Source organism: Oratosquilla oratoria, chromosome 43 (genome assembly GCF_046742065.1).
Source record: "Oratosquilla oratoria isolate Oo_2021 chromosome 43, ASM4674206v1, whole genome shotgun sequence".
In the NCBI taxonomy this organism is placed as follows: Eukaryota; Metazoa; Arthropoda; class Malacostraca; order Stomatopoda; family Squillidae; genus Oratosquilla; species Oratosquilla oratoria.
In genome coordinates this window covers 16,181,246-16,205,092 of record NC_134819.1, presented here as the reverse complement: position 1 = coordinate 16,205,092, position 23,847 = coordinate 16,181,246, and the positions used below count along the sequence as shown (strand labels likewise).

General features: G+C 36.3%; 2 protein-coding genes across 2 annotated transcripts in view; both read right to left on the bottom strand.

The window, feature by feature from the left end:
* The window catches only part of LOC143021931 (uncharacterized), a 95,607-nt gene that overhangs the window by 433 nt on the left and 71,327 nt on the right, over positions 1-23,847 (bottom strand). The window lies entirely within an intron of this gene.
* LOC143021928 (copine-8-like) overlaps positions 1-23,847 on the bottom strand; it is a 758,082-nt gene that overhangs the window by 693,534 nt on the left and 40,701 nt on the right. The gene's annotated exons all lie outside the window — the stretch shown is intronic.

Here is a 23,847-nt window from a genome sequence, read left to right as displayed (position 1 = left end):
ACTGATGTTAATTTTACTTTGGTGATAGGGGATGGTATATTTTCCTTCTCGACAGTAACAGTTATACGAAACCATTCTAGTAATGCATTTCCTATAATTATTTTTCGAATGAATCTGGCAAACAAGATTATATGAATTTCTATACATGCATTATTTTTATGTATTGATTTTCGTAGGCTACATAATCCTAAAATTAGGAAAATGGCTATTAGGTACTTATCATCTTAAGTATTATCACTATGTTGAACATATAACTTAAATTTATAAATAATACATAGAAGCTAAGATTACCAAAGTTAAATTAATTAAGAGAAAAAGTCACTGTATTTGTGTGACAAGTTCCTGTTGTGACCAAAGAAAACCCTCTGGATACAACCAGACTGTTTTATTCAGTTACGTAGTGAGGGCGTTGACTGTTGTGAAAAACCGCTTATTGTTCGAAGAATTCAACAGTCGATATTAAAATTGATAACGTTTTCCTACATTATGTTGTTCAATATAGGGGCGAGTCTCTATCTAATCGAGAGCACTATCGCAAAGCTTTGATATTGTAATCAATGGGACCAGGGTTGCCAGATGTAAACTGCCGAAAGTCGCGAGATGCAGGACTACAAGTCGCAAATTTCTGGCTAAAGTAGCCCACTATATAAGCATTGGTTTAAGTCACTGTAACTTTGTTACGGATTAGCTGGGTTCGAATCCTCGGCTCGTCCACGTTTCAATTTCCAACGAATGCCTCCCTCGAGCAATTCTTCAGTCTCGACTGCGATGGCATGGGATTAAAAGTGATTTGTGGTTGAAAAAAGACATTAATTGATCACTGGGAACCATTCAGTGTAAATGTGTATATATATATATATATATATATATATATATATATATATACATATATATATATATGTATGCATGTATATAGATATGTATTTACCTAGTTGTATTTTACGGGAAGGGGAGCTATACTCGTGCTGTCCCGTCTTCATATCTCATTTTATCTAAACTATTTTTAAATTCATGTATTGTTTTTGCACACACCACTTTCTCATCTAACTTGTTCCAACTGTCTATTACTCTGTGAGGAAAGCTGTTCTTTTTCAGATCTCTTCTATAGCTGTCTTTCTTGATTTTCTTTCCGTGCCCTCTTGTATTTCTATCATCCCATTTTATCAGATTCTATCAATAATTTCTATGCCTTTCATGATTCTGTAAATAGCTATCAAAACTCCTCTCTTTGTTCAAGTTTTGCTAGTCTCTCTTCAAATGATAGTTTTGAGAGTGTTGGTGCCAATTTTGTAATTGCTCTTTGTATTATTTCAAGTTTTTTTTATACATTTTTTTGTACTTGGTGACCACATCGTTGCTGCATATTCCAATCTTGGTCTTATTAGAGTGATTAGAATTTTCTTCACCATTTCTTCATCCAGGTATGTAAATGCAACTTTGATTGTTCTTATTAAATTATAAGTTTCTCCAAAAATCTTATATGTTTCTCAGGTGACATATTATTCATAACAATGACTCCCAGGTCCTTCTCATTTTCTACTTTTTCTATTCCTTCTTCTCCCAATTTATATGATCCTGTTATTCTGTTTTTGCTTTTTCCAAATTCCATTATACTACACTTTTTAGTGTTGAACTCCATCTCCCACTTCCTACTCCATTCCCATACTTTATTTAGATCACTCTGTAGTGACTCACAATCTTCTTCCGTGTTCACTTTTTTTAATAGTTTTGCATCATCTGCAAAGAAGCTCATATAACTTTCAATTTCTTCTTCCATATCATTAACATATATAGCAAACATTATTGGGGTCAGAACCGTTCCTTGTGGAACACCGCTTATTACGTCATCCCATTTTGAGTGTTTGTCTCTTATCACTATCATTTTTCTTTCTTGCAAAAAGTCTTCCATCCATTTAAGCAGTTTGCCCTGTATTCCTCCTTCAGTTTCTAATTTCCAAAGCAACTTCTTATGTGGTACTTTGTCAAAAGCTTTTTTTAGGTCTAGAAGTGCACAATCAGCCCATCCATCTCTTTCTTGTGTTATATCTATTAGCCTTGAATAGAAACATATTAAATTAGTGACGCATGATCGTCCTTGTCTGAATCCAAATTGCCTTGGATTTAGCACGCTGTTTTTTTTTTCTAAATATTTTACCCATTTACTTTTGATAATTCCTTCACAAATTTTTGCTATTGTACTTGTTAGAGAGACTGGTGTATAGTTGGTAGGGTCTTCTTTATTACCACCTTTATATATAGGTACTATATTTACTTTTTTCCAATCTTCTGGAACTTTTTCTTCTTTCAAGGAACTATTTATTATGCTATGTATTTTGTCTGCCAGTTCATTTCTGCATTCTTTCAAAATCCAGTTTGCTATTTCATCTGGTCCATGCGATTTTCTAACATCAAGATTACTCAAGTGTTTCATTCTTTGTTACTTCTATTTCTTTCATAGGGGGGACTTTCTCTTTCCATTCGATCTCTTCCGGTTGTATATTCTCCCTTGTAAACACTGATTTAAAATGCTTGTTCATAATTTCCGCCATTTCTATTTCCTCTGTGTATTCAACTCCTCCTTGTCTTAATTTCTCCAAGTCTTGTTTGTTATTCAGTTTGTTGTTTACAAATCTGTAGAATAGTTTTGGTTGATCTTTACATTTTTCTATGACATCTTTTTCATGTTTTCTCTTTTCCTCTCTGCACGCTTGTACATATTCATTTCTATAACAAGTATATATTTTCCATTTTCAGGTCTTTTGTCTTTCTTTCATTTGGTCCAAGCTTTATCTCTTTTGTCTTTAAACTCCCTACAACTTTTGTTGTACCAGTACTTTACATATTCTTTTTCTTGTTTTTGTCATGGGACATACTTTTCCACTCATTTTTTTTTTATAAATTGTTGTCAAAATATTCCATTTCTCTTCTACTGTTGTATCTTCTTTGTGTATTCTTTCCCAGTTTTCATTTTGAAAGAATTCTCTTATTTGATCAAAGTTTGTTTTTTCATACATCAATCTTCCTTTCCTATATTGTTCATTTCTTTTCATGTATTTTTTCTCATTTAGTTCTAGTTCTATCAATATGTGGTCACTTTTACTTATTGGTGCCTGGTATTCTATCTTTTCCACTATTTCAGGTTCTGATGTGATTATTAGGTCTAGTCTCGATGGTTCTTCTTCATTTCTATACCTAGTGTTCTCTTGAATCCATTGTGTCATTGTGTGGTCAATAATCATCTCAAGTAAAACATTTCCCCATGAGTCTTTTCCATCCTTTACGGTCATCTCTTCCCAGCATATTTCTTTGCAATTAAAGTCGCCCATCATAACTATTCTTCCTCCATCTTCCATTATCTTGTTTAATGTTATTATTGTGTCTTCTAACATACTTTTACGTTCACTCTCTTCCCACGAGGCTGTTTTTGGGGGCACGTAGTTTATTACAAAATTTCTGCTCTTCTTATCTCTGTCTTCTACTATCATAATCGTATCTACTCTATTCTTTCCAAATGTGACACTCTTCACGTTTATATCCTTCTTAGTCAGGAACATAACTCCACCCCCTTGTTTTATCTCTCTGTTTCTAATCCAATAATTATATGCATTGTGTCCTATGCTGTTGGGTGGTAGTGGACCTTTTAATTTTGTCTCTACAATTCCCATTATGTCCGGTACTTTTTCCTTCAGATACTCGTTCAGTTCATTCAGTCCTGTTATTAATCCATCTATATTTGTGTAGGACACTCTTAACTTTCTGTTATTTCCATTGTATTCTCTGTTTGTTTGTTTTTTGTTTGTTTTTTTCCTCTGTTATGGTCCATTTCCTCAATTTCATATTCACTACTCTCCAGTAGAATTCTTCTTTTTCTGACTCCGTTCTGGTCTCGTTTTTTTCTTTAGCTTCTTTCCTTTTCATTTTTTCTTCCTCTCTTTCCTCTTTATTCATTTCTCTTTTTATCCATACCTTTTTATATTTCACTTGCTGCTAGCTTCCCTGTTTTTGGTAAGATATTCTCTGCTATTGTTTGTGATCTGAATTTAATCTTAATTGGTCTGGTCTTATCTGTACTATATTTTCCGAGCTTAAACATCTCTTTGATTTGTTTCATTATTTCAGGTTCATCTTCCTGAACTAATTCTAGTAAACTGCTTACTTTTTCTTTTTCCCCACTGATTCTTGAAGTTCTATCTAGGTTATGTTTCTCTTCCATTCCTAATATAATTATACATTTCTTTTTATCTGCTAAGTCTCTTACTATATTCTCCTTCTGTCTCATCACTTTGATAATTGAGTCTTCAGTTTGTTCTTTCATTTGCTGTTTAATTATATCAGTAAATGCAACTTTACTGTTTTCCTGGATTTTTCTCCAACCCTGTGCTTCTTTTGTTATGGCCTCTTTATTGTCCTTATTGTTCCTTTTTAATTCTTGATTCTCCCCTTTTACTTCTTTTAACTGTCTTTTTAATTCTTCTATTTCATTAGTTAAATTTTTGTTCGCCTTCTCTAGTTCTTCCAATCTTTCAACTCTCTGCGCAATGTTGGTTACGTTACCGAACCTGTCTTCCCAATGTTCGATCATCTTATCAAGTTTCTCCTCTAGTCTTGTCAATCGGGGGAGGTTGGTATCACCTCCCCCACCCTCATTAAATCCCTGGAATTTATTATCCTCACCTTCCATTGTGCTGCTCTTATCTATATTTCTAATCTTTACATTTTTGTTAATCCCATCACCAGAATCATCGGTCCTTCGTTTGCTTACAAGACGTCTGGCCTCTTGGGCCAAGTCCTCCCCTTCCTCATTTCCTTCCATTTCCCTCAGTAATCCCTCCCCTTCTCCTTTTTCCTCACTTTCCCACGTGTTATCCCCTTCCCTGTAAATACAATAGGTACTTCCTTTGCGTTGAGGTCCACGAATATTTCACTTTTTCTTCAGAACTCTAATCCTCGCCGTCCATCCGACAAAAGTGTGTGTGTGTGTGTGTATTTACCTAGTTGTATTTTACGGGAAGGGGAGCTATGCTCGTGTTGTCCCGTCTTTATATCTCATTTTATCTAAACTATTTTTAAATTCATGTATTGTTTTTGCACACACCACATTCTCATCTAACTTGTTCCAAATGTCTATTACTCTGTGAGGAAAGCTATTCCTTTTCAGATCTCTTCTATAGCTGTCTTTCTTGATTTTCTTTCCGTGTCTTCTTGTATTTCTTTCATAGTGTCTGTGTGTGTATGTGTATTTACCTAGCTGTATTTTACGGGAAGGGGAGCTATGCTCGTGGTGTCCCGTCTTCATATCTCATTATATCTAAACTATTTTTAAATTCATGTATTGTTTTTGCACACACTACTTTCTCATCTAACTTGTTCCAACTGTTTGTTTGTTTGTATTTACCTAGTTGTATTTACCTAGTTGTATTTTACGGGAAGGGGAGCTATGCTCGTGGGGTCCCGTCTTCATATCTCATTTTATCTAAACTATTTTTAAATTCATGTATTGTTTTTGCACACACCACTTTCTCATCTAACTTGTTCCAACTGTCTATTGCTCTGTGAGGAAAGCTGTTCTTTTTAAAATCTCTTCTATAGCTGTCTTTTTTTATTTTCTTTCCGTGTCCTCTTGTATTTCTGTCATCCCATTTTATCAGATTCTCTCTATCAGTAATTTCTATGCCTTTCATGATTCTGTAAATAGCTATCAAATCTCCTCTCTTCTTTGCTCTAGTGTCTGTAGTTTAAGTTTTTGTAGTCTCTCTTCATATGATAGTTTTGAGAGTGTTGGTGCCAATTTTGTAATTGCTCTTTGTATTCTTTCAAGTTTTTTTATACATTTTTTTTGTACTTGGTGACCATATCGTTGCTGCATATTCCAATCTTGGTCTTATCAGGGTGATTAGGATTTTCCTCACCATTTCTTCATCCAGGTATGTAAATGCCACTTTGATTGTTCTTATTAAATTATAAGTTTCTCCAAAAATCTTATTTATATGTTTCTCAGGTGACATATTATTCATAACAATGACTCCCAGGTCCTTCTCATTTTCTACTTTTTTTATTCCTTCTTCTCCCAAATTATATGATCCTGTTATTCTGTTTTTGCTTTTTCCAAATTCCATTATACTACACTTTTTTGTATTGAACTCCATCTCCCACTTCCTACTCCATTCTTGTACTTTATTTAGATCTCTCTGTAGTGATTCACAATCTTCTTCAGTTTTCACTCTTTTCAGTAATTTTGCATCATCTGCAAAGAAGCTCATATAGCTTTCAATTCCTTCATCCATATCATTAATATATATAGCAAACATTATTGGGGCCAGAACTGTTCCCTGCGGGACACCGCTTATTACTTCATTCCATTTTGAGTGCTGATCTCTTATCACTACTCTCATTTTTCTTTCTTGCAAAAAGTCTTCCATCCAATTTAGCAATTTACCTTGTATTCCTCCTTCATATTCTAATTTCTTAAGCAACTTCTTATGTGGTACTTTGTCAAAAGCTTTTTTTAGGTCTAGAAATGCACAATCAGCCCATCCATCTCTTTCTTGTATTATATCTATTAGCCTTGAATAGAAACATATTAAATTGGTGACGCATGATCGTCCTTGTCTGAATCCAAATTGCCTTGGATTTAGTACGTTGTTTTTTTCCAAGTATTTTACCCATCTACTTTTGATAGTTCTTTCACATATTTTTGCTATTGTACTTGTTAGAGAGACTGGTCTATAGTTGGTAGGTTCTTCTTTATTTCCTCCTTTATATATAGGTACTATATTTGCTTTTTTCCAATCTTCTGGAACTTTTCCTTCTTTTAAGGAACTGCTTATTATGCTATGTATTTTGTCTGCCAGTTCATTCCTGCATTCTTTCAGAATCCAGTTTGCTATTTCATCTGGCCCATGCGATTTTCTGACATCAAAATTACCCAAGTGTGTCAATATTTCATTCTTTGTTACTTCTATTTCTTCCATAGGGGGGACTTTTTCCTTCCACTCAATCTCTTCAGGTTGTATATTTTCCCTTGTAAACACTGATTTAAAATGTTTGTTCATAATTTCTGCCATTTCCATTTCCTCAGTGTATTCAACTCCTCCTTGTCTTAATTTCTCTAAGTCTTGTTTGTTTTTCAGTTTATTGTTTACAAATCTGTAGAATAGTTTTGGTTGATCTTTACACTTTTCTATAACATCTTTTTCATATTTTCTTTTTTCCTCTCTGCACTTTTGTACATATTCATTTCTATAACCAGTATATATTTTCCATTTTTCAGGTCTTCTGTCTTTTTTCCATCTGTTCCAGGCTTTGTCTCTTTTGTCCTTTAACTCCCTACAACTTTTGTTGTACCAGCATTTTACATATTCTTTTTCTTGTTTTTGTCTTGGGACATACTTTTCCACTCCTTTTTTGTCAATTTTTGTCAAAATATTCCATTTCTCTTCCACTGATGTTTCTTCTTTGTATATTTCTTCCCAGTTTTCTTGTTGGAAGAATTCTCTTATTTTATCAAAGTTTGTTTTTTCATACATCATTCTTCCTTTTCTATATTGTTCATTTCTTTTCATATATTTTTCTTCATTAAGTTCCAGTTCAATCAATATGTGGTCACTTTTACCTATTGGTGTTTTATATTCAATCTTGTCCACTATTCTAGGTTCAGATGTAATTATTAAGACTAGCCTCGATGGTTCTTCTTCATTTCTATACCTAGTGTTCTCTTGTATCCATTGTGTCATTGAATGGTCAGTAATCATCTCAAGTAGAGCATTTCCCCATGAGTCATCACCACTCTTTACTGTCATTTCTTCCCAGCAGATTTCTTTGCAATTAAAGTCGCCCATCATAACTATTCTTCCTCCGTCTTCCATTATTTTAGTTAATGCTATCTTTGTGTCCTCTAACATACTTTTATGTTCACTCTCCTCCCATGAGGCTGTTTTCGGAGGCACATAATTGATCACAAATTTTCTGCTCTTCTTATCTCGGTCTTCCACTTCTATCATAATCATCTCTACTGTATTCTTTCCATATATGACACCTTTCACGTTTATATCCTTCTTAGTCAGGAACATAACTCCACCCCCTTGTTTTTTCTCTCTGTTTCTAATCCAATAATTGTATGTATCATGTCCTACACTGTTGGGTGGTAGTGGGCCTTTTAATTTTGTTTCTACAATTCCCATTATGTCCGGTTCTTTTTCTTTCAAATAATCATTCAGTTCATTCAATCCTGTTATCAATCCATCTATATTTGTGTAAGACACTCTTAGTTTTCTGCCACTTCCATTGTGTTCTCTGTTTCCCTTATGTTTTTCTTTAGTATGTCGAACTGCTTTATTTTCATGTTCACTACTCTCCAATAGAATCTCTCTTTCTCTGACTCCGTTCTTTCCTCGTTTTTTGCCTTAGCTTCAATTCTTTTCTGCTTTTCTGCCTCTCTTTCCTCCTTATTCATTTCTCTTTTTATCCATACCTTTTTATATTGATCATTTGTTGCTAGTTTCCCTGTCTTGGATAGAATTTTCTCTGCCGTTGTTTGTGACCTGAATTTAATCTTAATTGGTCTGGTCTTATCTGTACTATATTTTCCGAGTCTGAATTTTTCCTCAATTTCCTTTATAATTTCTGGTTCATCTTCCTGGACTAATTTTAATAAACTGCTTACTCTTTCATTTTCCTCCTTGATTCTTGCGGTTCTATCTGGGTTATGTTTCTCTTCCATTCCTAATATAATTATACATTTCTTTTTGTCAGCTAATTCTCTTACTATATTCTCCTTCTGTCTCATCACTTTAATAACTGAGTCTTCATTATGTTCTTTCAATTGCTGTTTGACTATGTCAGTGAATGAAACCTTATTCCCTTCTTGAGTTATTCTCCAATTTTTAGCTTCTGTAGCTATTTTCTCTCTGTTTTCATTACTATTCTTCTTCAATTTCTCATTCTCCTCCTTTACATTTCCTAACTGTCTTTTTAGGTCCTCTACTTCTTCAGTTAAGTTTCTGTTAGCCTTCTCTAGTTGTTCCAACCTTTCAATTCTCTGGAAAATGGAGTCTACATTACCTAACTTACGTTCCAAGTCCTCGATCACCTTATCAACTCTCTCCTCTAGTCTTATCAGTCGGGGGGGGGTTGTGTCCCCCCCACCCTCTTTAAATCCCTGGAACATATTCTCGTCACTTTCTACTATATTGCTCCTCTCTATACTTCTAATCTTTACATTTTTATTTGCCATTTCGTCATCACTGAGCTGGTCCGGTGGTCGTTTCATGTTGACCTTACGCCCGTCTGCCTGGGCCAAGTCCTCCACATCCTCATTTCCTTCCATTTCCCCAGCAATCCCTCCCCTTCTCCTCTTTTCCTACTTACCTACTGCCCCACGAGCAATTTCCCCCCACCCTGCAAATACAAAAAGGTACTTCTCTTTGCGTTGGGATCCACAATCGGCACTTTTCTTCAGAACGTTCTTCAAGCCGTCCGTTCGTTGAAAGTGTGTGTGTGTGTGTGTATGTGTGTGTGTGTGTCTATAATACGTGTATGTATATATATATATATATATATAGATATATATATATATATATATATATATATATTTCTAAACAGAAATGTAGTAGCACATTTGTAAATTACACACAGGAACCCACAGTCGGAGAAAGAATAAACTTCGAATTAAGAAAAATCCTATATTTCGGCTATCAACTGTAGCCCTCTTCAGGTACTTTCCTGAAGAGGGCTACAGTTGATAGCCGAAATATAGGATTTTTCTTTATTCGAAGTTTATTCTTTCTCCGACTGTGGGTTCCTGTCTGTAATATATATATATATCATCAATTGACTGAACAGAAGAATGACATGCTACATATACAGAGAGACGAATTTCAAATTTACTAAGTTTATCTTCCTTCTTGATACAGACTTGATGCTCATTTGCTTGTCACTTACTTTCGATACATTTCGTTTGTTTTAACGACTCAATGTGTTTTTTTAAAATCCGTTCTGTGAGCTCTCATGTCCGTTCTACAAACTTTACAACGTGCCTTATTTCCATCCTCTTTCACTTCCTCTAACCATTTTTCAAACAGGGGATCCTTTAACCAGGCAGACTGAAACGTTTTTGAGTAGTTTGACCACCTCTTCATTTCTAGATCTGTGGAGCTCACAACACTATGATCCTCAATCGATCGTCACATAGGCTGACTAATAGTGGTGGGCAGCTACCGGTAAAGTTACCGGTTTTATCGGTAACAGCCTTGACGGTAGCTTACCGGCAATAATTCTGCTACCGTTAAGGTTCCGTTAACCGATAAGCTATACCAAACACTCGTGGAGCGGTAAGCACGTCTCGGCTTGGTGGTACTGAGTGACGGTAGTGGTGGGCAGCTACCGGTAGTTACGGGTTTTATCGGTAACAACCTTGACGGTAGCTTACCAGCAAAAAATCTGCTACCGTTTAGGCTCCGTTAACCGATAAGCTATCCCATAATACTCCGAGAGCGGTAAGCACGTTTCGGCTTGGTGGTACTGAGTGACAGTACTGACGGCCCTACGTAGGATGAAAATTAACAGGAACGTATTCAACGTGCTAGATCGTCCTGCTCCCTTCTCGGCCCACAGATGCACAGTACGAAATATACGTATTCGAATATGAAAATTAACAGTCGTGCTAGATCGTTTTGTTCGCATCTCGGCCCGCAGAGGTTCAGTGCAAAATGTACGTATTCGATTAGTCAGCCTATGTTCCGGTGGGCATGTATCCAAATGGATGCACAGAATAAAAAATTAAGATAAAACATATGCGTGTGTTTTTTGTCCATTTAAAGGTACTATAATATAAATATAGGGATCGTAGAGTCCTGCTAATACAAAATTAACGTTATTCCAATATAAAAAATGGCAACTATGAACAATTGAAAAAAACTTTGACAGAAATTCAAAGGGTTGAGATTGTGTTCCTGAGCCTAATATAAGAGGAACTTGGTAAAAAAAAATTATGAAAATGACCTACGTATGTCAATTCATCTCGCACAAAACCTTTAAAACCTCAATTGTACAAAAAAACTTTGTCCTGACTAAATGAAAAATGGGTGATTTTGGAAATGAATTTGTTTCTATGTGAAAAATATATTCTTTGTATGAAATTGCACTTACATAGAGACGGAAGTGGGGTGTGAGAGGGGGAGGGGGGGATTGGTGCGTAGGCCTAATATGCACTGAGGGAGAGGAGGTAATGCTGTGACCTTACACGCACCCCCTCCCTACTCCCCGCCCACGAGAGTTGGAGTAACGACTCGGAGCGCAGGATTTTTATAGTTACGACGTTACAAAACTTGTGACTACACACCATAGTAGGATGAAATTTGTTTAGATTTAAGTCATAAAGGCGACTCGAACTTGGGACGTCACTACTACCTCACGAGTCTTTTACCGGTAAATTACCGGTAATGGCATTGTTGTTTACCGGTAATTCCGGTATTGAAATTAGCGGTATTTGCCCAGCACTACTGACTAATCGAATACGTACATACGTACTGAACCTCTGCGGGCCGAGATGCGAGCGGGACGATCTAGCACGTTGAATACGTTCCTGTTAATTTTCATATTCGAATACGTACATTTCGTACTGTGCGTCTGCGGGTCGAAAAGCGAGCAGGACGATCTAGCACGTTGAATACGTTCCTGTTAATTTTCATCCTACATAGCAGTCTCATATCGGACTAGGGTTGCCTGGTTGGTTTTACAAAGAAAAAAATGCCAGCTGTCGCCAGAAATATGCCAAATTATGCCAAAATTACTTCCTGAATGCAGAAATAATCACTACTCTATTAGTCTTCATTAATGCAGAAATAATAACTACCAGTCTTCTCATTAGTAGCCCAAAAGTAGTCCAACTAGCCGCGAAAGCATGACAACTGATGTAGAAGTCGGTGAATCTGTTGCAAATAGCGATCACAACTTAGTCAGATTCAAACTCCTAAACAATTTTAGAATAGATACTTGTGCTTCTAAAATACCCGATTTCAGTAAAGCTCTGTTCATAGAACTACGTCAGGAGCTTCAGCTTACAGATTGGGAGGAAAAATTAAACGAAAGGCCTGTAGATCAGATGTGGGAAATATTTCAAAATACGCTCACTAAGATGATTCAAACTTACATTCCTTTTAAGGACAGACGTCCCCCAAATCAGGCTCGCCCAAAGTGGCTCGACAAAGAAACTGAAAAAAGTATTGCTAAAAAGAGACAGGCTTATAAGAAATATAAGTGCTCGGGTGCATCTAATGACTATGAAAGTTATGTATCAATACAGAGAGATTTAAAAAAGACAATAAGAAAAAGAAAACGACAAAAAAGGTTGTTAGGAATCACATTGGTCCACTATTATCTGCTGACGGTCAACTTGAATATTCAAATGAAGGAATGTGTAATCTCTTAAACAATTATTTTAGCTCGGTATTCGTAAACGAAACACCTCAAAGTGAATTCCAAACTGAAACCTGTGAAAAGTCTGGGGTAAACTTACTCACTACGATAAATATAACAAAAGAAAAAATTAAAAGGTGTATAGACAAACTCAAAGTTAATAAAACACCAGGGCCTGACGGTTGGCATCCAAGAATCTTAAAGGAAATGAAAAATGAGATTGTTGTTCCATTAGAAATTATTTTCAAGAAATCCATCATATCCGGAGATGTCCCAAGAGAATGGAAGCTAGCTAACGTTACTCCCATATTCAAAAAAGGTGACAAAAAGAAACCAAATAGCTATAGGCCTATTAGTTTGACTTCGATCGTAGGAAAAATAATGGAAACTATCATCAGAGATGCTATCGAATATCATTTAGAAAGTAACCGTTTGATAAATGATAGCCAACATGGTTTCAGACGGAAACGTTCTTGCGTGACTAACTTACTCGAATTCTACAACACAGTTGTCTCGAATTATGACAAAAGAAACAATATAGATTTAATATATCTAGACTTTGCAAAAGCTTTTGATACCGTCCCACACGAAAGACTACTTACTAAATTAGCTTTGCATGGAATAAGTGGTAGCCTATTAGGTTGGACTAGTAATTGGTTGAAAGGTCGAAAACAGAGAGTTGTTTTAAATGGAAAAACTTCTGGATGGAAAAGTGTTGCAAGTGGAGTTCCTCAGGGTTCCGTTCTTGGGCCACTTCTATTCATAGTATATATAAATGATATAGACCATGGACTAAAATCTACTGTTTCCAAATTTGCTGATGATACAAAACTGTGCGGAGTGGCAAATGATCACTCAAACCAATTAGATATTCAAGAAGATTTAGATCAATTACAGCAATGGTCTGAAAAGTGGCTAATGAAATTTAACACAAGTAAATGCAAGGTAATGCACATAGATAAAAATAACAGCAAGTACGATTACAAGTTATTTGGAAATTCGTTAACAAAAGTGGATAGTGAAAAAGATCTCGGCGTAATTATCAGTAACGACCTCAAATCATCCAAGCAGTGTATTTCAGCCTCTGAGAAAGCAAATAAGATTCTGGGATTGATTGCGCGATCTTTTGATTTCAAAAGTCCATCACTCATTAACAAGCTATATAAATCGTTAGTTCGTCCACATTTGGAATATGCTGTTTCCGTATGGTCACCGAATCTCATTAAAGACATTGACAGACTGGAAAAAGTACAACGGCGAGCCACAAAACTGATTCCAAATATCAAAAATAAATCATACGAAAATCGACTTAAGCACATGAATCTGTTTTCCCTAAAAAAGCGTAGACTCAGAGGTGACTTGATACAGGTCTTTAAGATTTTAAAGGGAATTGACAACATCAAAAGTGACCAAATTTTCACATTGAATGAGAATCAGACAAGAAACAATGGTCTCAAACTGTCCGGAAATAGATTCAATTTGGAAGTAGGTAGAAACAACTTTGCCAACCGTGTAGTTAATGAATGGAATAAACTTCCTGCACAGGTAGTGCAATGTAGTTCAGTTCGAAGCTTTAAGAATCATTTAGATAAATACCTAAGTAAGATGCTGTAATGATTATAATTTATGTTATATTATTTGTTTTTGTTTTGTTATAATTTGTCTGTCTGATTTTCATTTATTATTAGTTATATGTCAATTTATTATCATTTACTATTTACCTGTTTGTTTGTTATTCAACTATACCAATGCATTTATTCATGTATTCTAATTGTTATTTACATTGTTATAGTTTTAATTTATTATTATGATTTCTTTTTTTTTTTTTTTTTTTTTTTTTTTGCATCCGACCTAGATATGGATCAAAAGGTCTCCTGTCGGCATGCTTTGCCTTTGTAATCCTTTGTAACAGTAGCCCAAAATGTCGCAAGTCGCAAAACTCAAATTCAAGTCGCGCCGAGCTTTCAAAAGTAGCCCAATTTGCGACTTGTAGCCCAATCTGGCAACCGTGAATGGGACCTTTCTCAGTGAGCGATTTGATACCAGACACCGCCAGATTTTTTAATTCTTGCCGGAAAATAAATACTTTTTTGGGCAAGTTTTATAAGCTTACAGAGGTGTATCGTTGTACATTATTGTGTCTGAAATTTAAGTCAATTAATTCCATGATTGCAAACGGCATATAGCATTGTTTGAGCCTCTATAATTACAGATATTTGTAAAACAGCCTATAATTGTATCAAGCCAAGCAATTTGTCATTTTCTACCGACTTCAATGGACGTATACTGATATATATTTTCATTTGAATGCACTAAGCAATAGGCTAATTCATGTAATGTATAGAAAATATAATTTTACATCGAAGACTTAATTTTTCCGGTACGATTACTAACCCTCGGCTTCTTGAATCTGACGTGCAGTCTGCCACGGCACACGTAAAATTAGTCATATTTGTTTGAAAATAGCTCCCAGCAGATCTAAGAGGCTATTGTTTACACAAACGTCGTTCACTTCAGTATACTCGTACGTCCGCCACCATTGTTATCTTTTATCTCACTGATTATCTTCATATACAGGACGTGACAGTGATATCCATTATTTTTCAACACTCAGATAAAATGCACAAACCGAAATCAACATTCTCTTATTTTTACTGCTCATACTTCAGTAAAAATAATTACCTATTTCTAGTTTTATCTTATAATTAAATTAACAAAGCCTTATCACACACCAGTAAGTAAAAATTATATAATTAAGAGTCATGTTTTTAATTTTAAATACACTTATACAAAAATTTATGTCGTACCGGTATTTTTTTTAAATATCGGTTTCCAAGTTAGCTAAGTCACCCCTTTGCCACGTGAAATCCGAGACACTTGAAAAGTCTAGCGCTAATAGGAATCTGCTATCCTGACTGCGAAAGATCCCATTAAACCTGCCTAAGCACAATATAGGTCTATCGGTATCTGGTCATTTCGCTACATGGCCAGCTCGCTACCAACCATTTCGCGACATTGCTTGGTCGTTTCGTTACATTTCTTCGGTCGTTTCGCTACATTCATCGTTCGTTTCGCTACATTGTTTTTTTTCGCATTTGAGATACGAATATGATAAAAAAAAAAAATGCAACGACCGAAGAATGTAGCGAAATGGTTGGTAGCGAACTGGCAATGTAGCGAAACGACCTGTAACCCTTTATAAACCTGCACACATTGTATTTTTTTTTATCATATTTGTATCTCAAATGCGAAGAAAACAGTGTAGCGAAACGACCGAAGAATGTAGCGAACTGGTGTTGAGCTTGAGAGCAGAGAACTTAAAGCTTGGAGATGACTGTTGCTTGGAGAGGAGTACTGCTTGTGGAGGAGAGCTTCTTGTGGAGGAGAGCTGCTTGAAGGGAAGAGCTGCTTGAAGATGTCGTGTCCTGGAGTGAACTGCTGCTTCGGCTTGGGCCCCCTCCTTATAAAGGAGGCAGGTGTGGACCCAGGCGAACTGTCCTGGGTCCTGATTGGTCCGTTCATTTCCGGTGGAGATGCTCTTGCTGACTATGCTTGCCCATTATGGGTCATATAAAAGCTTAGGTCGGGATGCGTCGCGGCTCCAAGGAGTGAGGCGCCATAGTGTTGAGGACATGATGAGTCGGTCGGATGATACTGACGCTAGCTTTACGCTTCAGGAGCTACGGGTCACACACAAGACCAGCTCAGACATGGCACCTGGAGAGGACCTCGTCACCTATTCCATGCTGACCCATCTTGGGCCAGCGGGTGACGAGGCACTTCTAAGGGTGATAAACTAGTCTTGGAGGACCGGCAAGCTACCAACAGCCTGGAAGACGGCAATCATAACGCCAATTCCAAAGCCAAAAGAACCTGGTGCTTATCGCCCCATCAGCCTGACAAGCTGCATGGGGAAGACAGCGGAGAGGATGGTGCTAAACAGGCTGCTGTGGAAACTGGGCCCAATGCATGAGCATATACATGCTTACTGCAAGGGCACTGGCACAGCAAACAGTATAGCAACACTCTTCAATGCTGTCAGTGGCACACTGTCCATCGTGGTCTTTTTAGATATGGAAAAAGCGTTTGAGCTGGCCAGTCCACTTGTGATATTGGACACCCTTGCTCGCAAGGGTGTAAAAGGCAAGCTGCTTTCTTGGATTGCTGACTATCTCAGTCACCGGTCTGCGAAAGTAAGATTTCAGGGTCACATATCAGAGGCCAGAATGCTGGAGAATGGCACTCCACAGGGGAGGGTCCTCAGTCCCACTCTGTTCAATGTGTTAGTCTCCAACATTCTGGAACTACCTCTACCCAATGGGTGCAAGGTTATCTCTTATGCAGATGACATTGCACTCATAATTACTGGGAAACGGCGGTTACAGGTATTCTATGAACCTGCACACATCGTATTTTTTATATTCGTATCTCAAATGCGAAAAAAGTGTAGCGAAATGGAGCGAAACAAGCGAATAATGTAGCGAAACGACCGAAAAAATGTAGCGAAACGACCGAAGAATGTAGCGAACTAGCCATGTAGCGAAACGACCGAAGAATGTAGCGAAATTGTTGGTAGCGAACTGGCTATGTAGCGAAACGACCAGATACGCGGTCGTTTCGCTACAATTTTTCGGTCTTTTAGCTACATTGTTCGGTCGTTTCGCTACACTGTTTTATTCGCATTTGAAATCCGAATATGATAAAGAACACGATGTGTGCAGGTTTATGAAGTAACTTTGTGTGAGATAGAAGAATTTGCCTAATGACACGATTTGGCGATAGATAAGGTTAACAAATTAACTTAGAAATTAAAATGAATAGCTTACACTTCAAACGGGGATGAAACAACTTTTATTACAAAGAAAAGAAATTTATCTGTTATCGCAAAGAAAAGAAATATTTATGCTCTGGTTTGGACAGACAAGCACCCATTAAAGTACAGTATGCCTGTTTGGACATCACTACAAAGTTTTTTAGGCCCTGTACCGGTATCAAAATAAATCCTACGGAATAAAACTAAGATGGGCCTAAGCGAACATAGGTCTAACGGACGGACAGCTTGATGAGCCTACCGTGAGTAGTTAAATATGTCATATCTGTTTAATACTCTACGCAGGCACCTGCTGGCTATTCTAGACAGGATGAGGCATCTACTTAAGACTCAGTCTCGTCGTCAGCAACGATATAGGAAGGGATGGGATGGGAAACAGACCCTGCTTTCAAGCGGTGGCTACAGGAAACACCTGACCAGTATAAAGCTGGGTGTAAAATTTGTAACGTTACCATGACTGCAGAGCTAACAGTGCTAAAAAGTCATACAAAAGGCAAAAAACACTGTTCATATTTGAAGGGTACAACGGACAAGCAAGTACCTTCTTTAAGAAAAAACAAGCCACAAAAGATCCTGTGGCTTGGGCAGAAATAAAGCTGGCAAGTGTTCTAGTGCACATAATCTGCCTTTTAAGGTAATGGATCACTTGTCAGAGGTCTTGAGAGATATTATCAATGACTCCATGATAGCACAGGAATTTGCTATAAAAAGAACAAAAACAACTGCAGTTGTAACTGTCATAGGGAAGTCCTACAAAGAACAACTTGCTCACAAACTAAGAGAAACAAAATTTAGCGTTCTTACGGACGAGTCTACTGACGTTGGTTCCATAAAAAATATTGTGTTGCAGTAAGATTCTTTGATCATGATACTGTGTTGAAAGTAAATTTTGGGAGCTGTGTGAAGTTTACAATACACCCAACCCTGAAAATGTTGGAAAAGGACCCACTGCTAGTTATCTCTGTGAGGGAATAATAAAAAAAAAAGAAAAAAAAAAAGAGAGAAACATGAAATCACAGTTACACAAATGATATGTTTTGGGGCTGATGGGTGTAGTGTAATGATGGGAGCTCACAATTCAGTTGCAAGTCGCTTCCGTAATGAATCCCCTGGTCTTTTTGTAATCAAATATGTTTACCATTCTGCTCACCGCTATGCTAGCGAGGCTTGTAAGGCTTTACCTAGAAGGTGTGAGGATTTAGCAAGAGAGGTGTACAATTTCTTTAAGTGTAGTAGCAAGCGCCAGAGTGAGTTTGTACAATTTCAGTCTTTCCTTCACTTGAAGCCCCACAAGATGCTACACCCATCACAGACGAGGTGGTTGTCATTGGTTGCTGTTGTTCAGAGGATCTTGGAACAATGGGAAGCTCTTCGGTTGTTTTTCTGAGACATGTGGTTATCTGAGATGCTAGTTGCTGCTGAGCTAATTTTCAAGTCTAACATGACCCTTTCATTAAGTTGTACCACTACCTCCTAGATTGGATTTTGCCAAAGTTCACTACTTTTAATAAGTACTTTCAGTCAGACAAATCAGTGATAACAGTGCTCCATGAAAAAGTAAGTGTTATTTTTAAAGATACTCTACTTTCACTCATGGAGAGAGAATATGTAATGAAAACAGAACTTTGTTTGATAGATCCAAATAGAAACGATAAGCATCTCAGTGACACAGAAATATATCTAGAAGTAAAAGTTTTACAGTAACTTCAAGACTCCCGTGTAACAGCAAGAAAATCTGAGTTGCAGGATTTTTTCCAACGCTGCCGGAACTTTATGTCTGTGGCTTGCTGTGAAATTAAAAAGAGTTATGATTTCAGCGACAATGTCATCTTAAAACTGAACTGTCTGACTCCAGCTAATACTTTATCATTCAATTTTAGGAAGTCAGTTCCTTCTTTAGTACCCTTAGTAACTGCATTCCCCCGTCTTATACCTCCAGAAGTGTTGGCTGGATTGCTACTGGTCGATAGCTTTCGTGGGGAAACATTGATTGGGACCATCCGATGTGCTCACAATATGATTTTTTTCCTACTAGTATGTGTTATTTTCCATAATTACCAATCCTGTTTTTTAAGTGTGCTACTTTACACTTACGCCTAGTCCTTTTAAGGACTCATAAGTTGCATTTTACATGGACCGTCTGATTGTGCTATTTATTTACATTCAACTATTAAATTTTCAACTATGTGCACAGTATTTTGTATCAATCATCCTATTTTCCTGTTTCAAAATTATGAAAATATTGTTCTACTTCATACTAGGGATATAAAATTCAGGCTCATTTGACCTATTTTCGGTTTAGTTTTTGAGAAACAATTTATGGGGGAGGGGTCAGCAAAAGCTGAACAATCCAATTCCATTATCTTTGTAGAAAAACAACAACATAATTTTGCACTGTGCTTTCCAGCTGATGAAGTTCTAGGCACAGTTATATATATATATATATATATATATATATATATATATATATATATATATATATATATATATATATATATATAATATATATATATATATATATATATATATATATATATATATAATATATATATATATATATATATATATATATATATATATATATATGAGAGTAATTCGCTAATAGCAGCGACATCAAACCGATAATTTTTGTGACAGTTGCATGCATACATACATACAAACACACACACAAACACACACACACTCGGTGGCGCGGTTGGTAGAGCGCTGGACTGGGAAGTACGATAGTGCTCGCAGTACCCAGTTCGAATCCTGCCCGGGGCCGAAATTATTTCGGTATCGCTGTGCTTCGGGTCGTTACTCTGACTCTCGTGGGCGGGGAGTTGGGTGTGTGTGTGTGTGTGAAAGGTCATAGCATTTACCCATAGATCGGTCATACGAGCTCTGAGCTCTCTTCCGGGAGGGAAATAGCTGTCGATCACGAGTCCAACACGTGATCCAAGGACCAAGGTGAAATACCAAGTTGAATACACACACACACACACACACACACACACACACACACACACACACACACACACACACATTCGTTGGATGGACGGCGAAGATTGGAGTTCCCAAGAAAAATCAAATTTTACGTGGATCTCAACGTCAAGGAAGTACCTTATTGTATTTACAGTGAAGGAAAAAGCTCGTGGTGTAGTGGAAAGGTGAAAAAAAGAGAAGTGGAGAGATTACTGAAGGAAATGAGGAAGGGGAAAAATTGGTCCAGGAGACCAGGCGTCTTGTAAACAAGCGGAGGACTGAGGATTTTGGAGAAGGGATTAACAAAAATGTACAGATTAGAAATATAGATAAGAACAGCACAATGGAAGGTGAAGATAATAATTTCCAAGAATTTAATGAGGGGGGTGGGAGAGGATACCAACCTCCCCCGATTAGCAAGACTAGAGGAAAAAATTGAAAAAATGACCGAACATTGGGAGTGTAGGTTCGGTAACATAGCAAAGATTGCGCAGAGAGTTGAAAAATTGGAAGAACTTGAGAAGGTGAACAAAAACTTAACTAAAGAAATAGAGGAATTAAAAAGACGGCTAAAAGAAGTAAAATCCAAGAAAACAGTAAAGTTGCATTTACTGACATAATACAACAGCAAATGAAAGAACAAACTGAAGACTCAGTTATTAAAGTGATGAGACAGAAGAATATAGTAAGAGACTTAGCAGATAAAAAGAAATGTATAATTACATTACGAATGGAAGAGAAGTATAACCTAAATAGAACCACAAGAATCAAAGAGGAAAAAGAAAAAGTAAGCAGTTTATTAGAATTAGTTCAGGAAGATGAACCTTAAATCATGAAACAAATTGAAGAGGTGTTTAGACTCGGAAAATATAGTACAGATAAGACCAGACCAATTAAGATTAAATTCAGATCACAAGCAACAGCAGAGGATATCTTAGCAAAAACAAGGAAACTAGCAAACAGTGAACAATATAAAAAGGTATGGATAAAAAGAGAAATGAATAAAGAGGAAAAAATGAAAGGACAAGAAGCTAAGGGAAAAAAATTGAGAGCAGAATAGTCAGAAAAAGAGAAATTATATTGGAGAGTAGTGAATATGAAAGTAAGGAAATGGGACATATTAGAGAAAAAAACAAAAGGGAAACGGAAAATACAATGGAAGTAGCAGAAAATTAAAAGTGTCTTACACAAATATAGATGGATTAATAACAGGATTGAATGAGCTGAATGATTATCTGAAGGAAAAAGAGCCGGACATAATGGGAATTGTAGAAACGAAATTAAAAGGTCCACTACCACCCAACAGTGTAGGACATAATGCATATAATTATTGGATTAGAAACAGAGAGACAAAACAAGGGGGTGGAGTTATGTTCCTGACTAAGAAGGGTATAAATGTGAGGTGTGTCACATATGGAAAGAATACAGTAGAGATGATTATGATCGAAGTGGAAGACAGAGATAAGAAGAGCAGAAAGTTTGTAATAAACTATGTGCCTCCAAAAACAGCCTCGTGGGAAGAGAGTGAACATAAAAGTATGTTAGAAGACACAAGGATAACATTAAATAAGATAATAGAAGATGGAGGAAGAATAGTTATGATGTGCGACTTTAATTGCAAAGAAGTCTGCTGGGAAGAGATGACAGTAAAGGGTGGAGACGACTCATGGGGAAATGTTCTACTCGAGATTATTATTGACCACACAATGAAACAATGGATACAAGAGAACACTAGGTATAGAAATGAAGAAGAACCATCGAGACTAGACCTAATAATCACATCTGAACCTAAAATTGTGGAAAAGATTGAATACACAACTCCAATAAGTAAAAGTGACCACATATTGATTGAACTGGAACTAAATGAAGAAAAATACATGAAAAGAAATGAACAATATAGAAAAGGAAGAATGATGTATGAAAAAACAAACAAATTTTGATAAAATAAGAGAATTCTTTCAAAATGAAAACCGGGAAAGAATACACAAAGAAGAAACAACAGTGGAAGAGAAATGGAATATTTTGAAAAAAAAAAAAAAAAAAAAAAAAGGAGTGGAAAAGTATGTCCCAAGACTAAAACAAGAAAAGGAATATGTAAAGTGCTGGTACAACAAAAGTTGTAGGGAGATAAAGACCAAAGAGATAAAGCTTGGACCAAATTGAAGAAAGACAAAAGACCTGAAAAATGGAAAATATATACTTGTTATAGAAATTAATATGTACAAGTGCGCAGAGAGGAAAAGAGAAAATATGAAAAAGATGTCATAGAAAAATGTAAAGATCAACCAAAACTATTCTACAGATTTGTAAACAACAAACTGAAAAACAAACAAGACTTGGAGAAATTAGGACAAAGAGGAGTTGAATACACAGAGGAAATTGAAATGGCGGAAATTATGAACAAACATTTTAAATCTGTGTTTACAAGGGAGAACATACAACCGGAAGAAATCGAATGGAAAGAGAAAGTCCCCCCTATGAAAGAAATAGAAGTAACAAAGAATGAAATAATGAAACACTTGAGTAATCTTGAATATTCAAGTTCACCGTCAGCAGATAATAGTGGACCAATGTGATTCCTAACAACCTTTTTATCTCTAATCATCCAAGCCGTGTATTTCAGCCTCTGAGAAAGCAAATAAGATTCTAGGACTCATTGCGCGATCTTTTGATTTCAAAAGTCCATCACTCATTAACAAACTATATAAATCGTTAGTTCGTCCACACTTGGAATATGCTGTTTCCGTATGGTCACCGAATCTCATTAAAGACATTGACAGACTGGAAAAAGTACAACGGCGAGCCACAAAACTGATTCCAAATATCAAAAATAAATCATACGAAAATCGACTAAAACATACGAATCTGTTTTCTCTAAAAAAAAAAAAAAAAAAACGTAGACTCAGAGGTGACTTGATACAGGTCTTTAAGATTTTAAAAGGAATTGACAACATCAAAAGTGACCAAATTTTCACATTGAATGAGAATCAGACAAGAAACAATGGTCTCAAACTGTCCGGAAATAGATTCAATTTAGAAGTAGGTAGAAACAACTTTGCCAACCGTGTAGTTAATGAATGGAATAAACTTCCTGCACAGGTAGTGCAATGTAGTTCAGTTCGAAGCTTTAAGAATCATTTAGATAAACACCTAAGTAAGATGCTGTAATGATTATAATTTATTTTATATTATTTGTTTTTGTTTTGTTATCATTTGTCTGTCTGATTTTCATTTATTGTTAGTTATATGTCAATTTATTATTATTTACTATTTACCTGTTTATTATATAACTATACCTATGCATTTATTTGTGTATTTTATTTGTTATTTACATTATTATATTTTCTATTTATCATTTTATTATTGTTATGATTTTTTTTCGCATCCGACCTAGATATGGATCAAAAGGTCTCCTGTCGGCATTCTCCGCCTTTGTAATCCTTTGTAAGGACAGGACTTGGTCCAGGCAGGCAGACGGCATATAAACAAACGCGGCCCAGATAATTTAGCGAAAATTTAGACTAACAAAAGTGTAAAGATTAGAAATATAGATAAGAGCAGCACAATGGAAAGTGAAGATAACAATTTCCAAGGATTTAATGTGGGAGGGGGGAGCCAACCCTCCCCAATTAGCAAGC